This window comes from Triticum aestivum, chromosome 3A (genome assembly GCF_018294505.1).
Source record: "Triticum aestivum cultivar Chinese Spring chromosome 3A, IWGSC CS RefSeq v2.1, whole genome shotgun sequence".
NCBI classification, from domain to species: domain Eukaryota; kingdom Viridiplantae; phylum Streptophyta; class Magnoliopsida; order Poales; family Poaceae; genus Triticum; species Triticum aestivum.
Window position 1 is genome coordinate 592,571,058 of NC_057800.1, and position 6,796 is coordinate 592,577,853.

Here is a 6,796-nt window from a genome sequence, read left to right on the forward strand (position 1 = left end):
CCTCCCTCGCCCACCGCGCCGCCTCTCGCCCGCCCTCAACGCCGCCGGCCGGCCTCGCTGCCGCGCGCGCACGCGCGCGCCTCTCTACAGAGAGCGAGATCGTGGAGAGAGAGAGAGAATTTTTTTTTGTTCTTTTTAATTTTAACTAGTTAATTAGTTTAACAAAAGCGGTAAAATAACTTAACAAAAAACGTATAACCGTAAAATTTGATAACCGTATAACCGTAAAATAACTTAACAAAAACGGTAAAATAACTTAACAAAAAACGTATAACCGTAAAATAAATTAACAAAAAAACGTATAACTTAACAAATAACCGTAAAATTTGATAATTAACAAAAAAAACGTATATACGGAGAGGGGGCGGCGAGGGGGGCGACGATGCGCGCGGTGTTTTTTTAGGGATCGAGAGGGGGCGGCGAGGGTTATACATGTGTGTTGTCCTCGCCTCCCTCTCCGTGACGCCGTCGTCTGCCGCCCCGTCTCGCGCTCTACCGCGACACCCTCTCCCACCCCTTCCTCGCCCCCTCCTTTTGCCACCGCCCTTTCGCCACCGCCACCGCCACCGCCCCCCTTCTTCACTTAATTAATTTGTTTTTACTACATGTTTTCAGGACTGACATAATGGCGGACGATAGAGCTGACCCGATTATGGACAACTATGATCCGGACGGTGAAGCACATATGTTCGGCATCATAAACGGCGATATTCTATATGTGCCGACCGGACAAGAAGAAGATGATATCTCTTCTTATCTGAACCTTGACGGTGAAGATGAAGGGCGCCGTCAGCAAGATGATGTCGAACAAACGTCGATAAACGACGATCTTCAAATGGAAGTAGCAACCACCTCCGGCGCCGAGGTATATATATACATTGAGCCTCTGGTGATACAAACTAACTGATTTGAATAAATATGTGTGTACTAACGCGCGCGACTCTCTTTCTTATTTTAGCCCTCGGCCGGATCGTCGAAACAATCGAGTACGTCGTCAAAGCGTGGCGCAACCAAGACGATGAAACAAGGAGAAACATGCACCATCGAGGTTGTCAATAGTGCAACCGGCAGGCCGCTGGAGCCCCGCAAGAACGCCACCAAGTTTGTCAACCAATGCGGAGCCATTGTTAGAGACAACGTCTCGATCACCGTCCAGGAGTGGAATAAGCCAAAGAAGGCACGAATTGCTGGTTTCACTTTTGTCGATAAGAGAACAAAAAAAGATTGCTTCAAGAAGCTTATGGAACATTTCGTTCTACCTCCGAAATACAACAAATTCGATGAGGAGGGTAACAAGATTGAGGAAAACAAGGAGAGGAGGAGGCTAGTCAAACAGTTCGCTCTTCATAAGATGGCCGACGCATTCCGGAATTTCAAGCAAAATCTAGCCCATGACTTTGTCAAGCAGAACAAGACTCCGGATTTCAAAGGACAATATGAGAAACTGAAACATGATTGGCCAGAATTTGTGAAGCAAAAGAAATCGGAGCAGTTCATTCAAATATCGAAAAAAAATAAGGAAAATGCGGCTAAGAAGGAGTACAATCATATTATGGGGCCAGGAGGGTATCGCCTTTGGGAGCCTAGGTGGGAGAAGATGGAGAACGAGCTGAGGGCGCGAGGAATCCGTCCAGGTACGGAGGGATGGGACCCAAGGGCCAAAAGCTGGTGGTACGGGCATGGGGGAACACTGAACCCGGAGACAGGGGAGTGTGTTTACCGGGGCAAAATAATTAAACCCACCCAAGCCCTTATTGACGCAATGAGGGATGCTCAAGAGGGGAAGATCAAGTTCAACAGAGAGAACGACGCGCTGACAAAAGCCCTCGGGAATCCTGAACACGGAGGACGTGTACGAGGCATGGGGCACATTCCGTGGAAAATAGGGTTCCCCCAGAACGATGACCCGTACGGTTACAGAAGCCGGAAGAGAAAGATGGATCGGGAAGCAGATGTTGTGGCGCGGTTGGCATCGGAAATGGATGTGATGAAGAAAACCGTGAGTGTACTAGTAGCCGAAAGAGATGCAGCTCGGGCGCAGCATGAAGATCATCCAGCGGATCTCAGAAGCCAGCAGCGGAGAAGCAGTGTGGCTTCCACGGAGGCCCCACCGGCTGGTGCAGATGCACCGACGATCGAAATTACTGCACCGGAGCCTCTGGTGGTCGAAATTACTGCACCAGAGCCTCTGGTGGTCGAAATTACTGCACCGGAGCCTCCTCGCTACCCCGTGGACGATATAAAGGAGATGAAAGAATGTCATCTGTATTATCCTATCGGGAACATGTCCATGAAGGTAGCCATCGGCAGTGCTTTACCATGTTTACCTGGAGCACTCCACCACAACAACCCCATTCAAGATGGCTATGCTCGTGTCACGGTGGAGGACATAGTCCAAGGGTTTGAGGACCTGGAGATTGACATTGCTACACCTGAAGGGGAGAAAAGACTTGGAGATGTCAAGCGCCATTTCATTCTATGGCAAAAGAAGTTTATCAAGTTTCCAGGCGAGGCGCCAAGGACAACAAGTCCACCCCCCTACGGTGGTGGCGGTTCACCTACACCTCCGTCACGTTAGCCGACGCCCCCCAGTCCACAACGTCCGGCGGGTGATCAGACGCCGCCCCCCAGTCCTCGTCCGATGGGTGATCAGACGCCGCCCCCCAATCCACCTCCGGCAAAGAAGCAGAAGCAGTCCTGGATTATTAACCCGGACCCTTATGTACCTAAGACCACAAAGGTACCGGACCCATCACTGAAGCCTCTCCCCACAAGGCCTTGGGAACGTAGTGCCAAGGAAACTGCCGCGGCCGCGGCTGCTGATCATGAGAAATGGAAGGCGGACTGCAAGAAGAAAAGAGAGCCCGAGCCCAAGCCAGTATTTTCTGATGAGCAAAAGAAGTGGGCTAAGTCATTTTTGAGCACACCGTCCCAAGCCGCGAAGAATCTTCCTGACGACTATGCACGTGAACTTCGTAGGCAGGCACTCATGTTGAAGGAGAAGAAAGAGCGGGCGGAGAACCAGGAGAACAAAGCCTTGGAGGAGGCCGAGAAAACGGAATTAGAAAGTAAAAAAAGCGGGAAACGAGTTGCCCAGCTCGGGGAACAAAGTAAACAATCGATTGCCCCGCTTATAGTGAAAGCCGCCGGTCCGGATGACCCCGATATCATAGCAGCTGCAGCAGCACATGGATTGACTGTAACGAGTGCCAGAGAACAAGCGGCCAACTTAGGTATTACTCTTCGTGAACTGTTAGGCCTTGATGAGGCGCCAGTGAAGGAGGTAGTAATTACATATGTGAAGAATGGGCCTCTCGTCGAGCCTGCGCAGGAAGAGGATCTACCTCCACAAATGAAAGGTCTGCTGAAATGGTACAAGGGTTACATAAAAAATAAAAACGTCAAAGAATATATTTATGCGAAAGTTAGATATGAGCATCACTTCAAACATTACTATGTACAAATTCATCTGAGTGAATTGTTCCAGCTTTTCAATCTGCGCGAGCTCGACAAATCTATCATCAGTTGCTACGTTCTGTAAGTGATTTATTTCTACCCCATCTCGTTCATATTGCCTGCACTATATATATGTCCTAACTATATTGTTGTGTCCGCTATTATACATGCAGAATGAAGATTAAGGAATGCAGAGTAAGGAACATCCATGATGTTGGGTTCATTGACCCACACATCGTTAATGGATATGTGTTGGAGCATCACCCCGCCGACATGGAGGCAGACCTGTGGCAGTTTCTTACAAAGCAGGAACTCAAAAGTGATATTCTATTTCCTTACCATTTTGGGTGAGTGTTTCTGTCTTGAGCACATTCTCTTTTGTTTACTCCATGCATGGTATGTGGCCGGCTAATCGATGAGTTATGCATGACGTACTGTGCATGTATCGTGTCCGCAGGTTCCACTGGATTCTGCTAGTAGTTAAAGTTGACACCTCAGAATGTCTCGTCCACGACTCTCTGAATAAGGATCCAAAGCTTTGGGGCGACATGAGAAGAATGTTGCAGAAGTAATTATTTTCATTCATTTGCGCTCTATATCGATCGGCCTATTTCGTTCATTTCCTAATATCAAGTAACTAATAACTCTCTTGTTCATTTAATTTTCTTTGCCTCGTAGGGTTTGGAGACGGTTCGTAGATACAAAGGTCGGTGAATTCAAAAAAGAGCTAGAATTCAAAAGGTCAAAGGCTAAGAATGGTGAGGATATTCAGCCAGCGGGGACCAATCTATGTGCATACTATGTCTGTGAGATGACCCGGAGATACACCTCTGAGCGGGTTCCGAGTGATACCAATGCTCAGAGAAATAACCTCCGGATGATGCTTAGTCCATAAGCTCGCTTCCGACCACTTCAAGAGGAACTAGCTGGATGGTTCAGGAGGGAAGTCCTCCATCCTAAAGGAGAACACCATTACGAGGACGTAGAACTTTATATGCATTAAATTATGTATGGAAACTTGTTCAAAATTGTATATGGTCATCCGATGATATTGAATATATATTGTATATTCCTCTTGAATTCTTTTTGGTTCTAATTTCAAATTTGTTTGAAATTGTACATTCCATGTATGTAGTACCGTAGAATATGTGAAACTCCTTCAAAATTAAAATAAAGCACAAAAGAAATAAAACAATAAAAATTAACAGAAAACAGGTTTAGGGGGGGGGGGCTAAAACCCTAAACCTGCGGCGGCCTTTAGTCGCGGTTGGCCAGAAGAACCGCGACTAAAGGTCCTCCGCCCCGACGGCCGCCTGGCGCCCATGTGGACGGGCCTTTAGTCGCGGTTCTTAAGCAACCGCGACTAAAGGTGGGGGACTTTAGTCGCGCCTATTTGGTCGCGGTTGCGCAACCGCGACTAATGACAGTTGCGAACCGCGACCAAAGGCCATTTTTCCACCAGTGGGCATATTCAGTAATGACTTCATAGTCAATAAGCTGTCAACCAACAAAAGGTACATGGGAAATCAAGACACAAAAAACGCTTCCTTTTTGCGATGGATTTGCTTACCCGGAATAAGTATATGTAGCAAATGAACATGCATGCATGTGCCTTATTTTCGGCCTCGCCCGCTAGCTAGACTGGCCACCTACGTCCTAGGAGCTGCAACATGGTGCCCAAGCCACCTCAGAGTAATGAATTTGCTAGTCTGCCAATCTGAGTGAGTACAATGGAATCTAAACTCAGCGAGCAAGTTGCATGAATCGCTTCCAGGAACTAATGACATGCATGGGCCATGCCAACGACTTGCCAAAAACGTCAAGATAGCTAATTAAGCTCGTGAACAGCGTACCGGTGTCCAAAAAAGGATGGTACATGTAGATACAGTACAATAATTTTGATTGGGACCAGGCAATAATTACATCCTCGTCGTCAGTTCCTCACATTCGTGTACCCGTACGTTCTTTGCGTGGCCCAGCTGATCGACCGACTCTCTACCTGTATGCAATGCAGGTTGTACTTCCGATGCATGCATAGCCATGAGCGCGGCTGCAGGGCGAAGAAGCAGGTGCAGCAGCAGGATAGCAGCATCGGCAGTCCTCCATTGTACAAGGTCATTTACCTGAACGAGCACACATGCCACCAAGCGTTTCCCAACGTGAACATCACCAATGCAAATGTACCCGCGACGAGCACTACGACAAGGAACGGCGCCGACTTTGATCATGCACGCCGCCACCTCCACGTCGGCGGGAACGGCGAGTTAGAGGACAGAATCATGACCTCGACCTTCAGCACGGTCATCGGCGGAGCTGCCCCTGCTGCTCCGTCGTTGTCGCCCTTGCAGTCGCCGCCTCCCGTGGAAGCGAGCCCGAGCGATCCGGCGTCGTACGACACGGGTGGCGGACAGTCGCCGAGCCTGCTGGACTTGAGCATGTGCCTCGACGAGACGATGATGGACGAGATGTATTTCTCGTGCGGTTCGCCATTTCGTCCGGTCGAGGCACCCGCAGCTCCATGGTCGTTGTCGTCCTTGCCGCCGCCGCCGCCGCCGCCCATAGAAGCGAGCTCGATTGATCCGGCGGCGTACATGCCGTCCCGCGGTGGACACTCACTGAGCCTGGACGCGATGACGATGGCGGAGATTTTTCTCTGGAGCAGCCCGCTATTTTCTCCACGTTGACGCAGCTGCAGCGCAGCCAATCAGCCACGGCGCCCAACGGTGTCGCCGGCCGGTTCATGGACACAGCGTCAGCATGGCCAGAGTACAAGCGAGCAGTGAGTGGTACAAGCAAAACATACAGTAATTAGTGATTAGTCACATGGAAGGGACGTGCATCTCCGTGTGAAAGTTAGTCGTAATATGCAGTGAGTTCAGATACAGATCTTTGTTCAGACGCACGGCTTAAACGGCGACTCATAGTCTGTGACTAGCTCGTAAGTAGCTAGCTAGCTAGGGTGTCCTGCTTTACTTTAGTGATGAAAACTTTACTTTCGTGATGAAACTTGATGTTGATGAATTCAACTTGTGAGAATTGAGCTGTATGCCTGTAGCTAGCATGCAGTTTGGGTCCACCGCCTGTGTCCACATCGTGGGATTTCGAGGAACATTCGCCATAGTTCGGTACTGTTTAATGTTGATACAGTTCGATACTGTTGATTATAAGTTTGGTTATAGTATATTCTAGTTGTGTGCGTCATTTTCAATTTTTTCGACAACGGAATATATTAATACCAAAATGATGTCAATTACACCCGGCCTCTTCAATAATATAATATTCAAAGCAAGTCTAGACATCACGGGTGCACACAACCAAAATATAAAAGAAGAAAAAGGAA

General features: G+C 48.6%; 1 pseudogene; it reads left to right on the top strand.

The window, feature by feature from the left end:
* Positions 1–6,140, top strand: part of LOC123058725 (uncharacterized) — a 26,781-nt pseudogene extending 20,641 nt beyond the window's left edge.
* Positions 6,141–6,796: the final 656 nt, after the last annotated feature.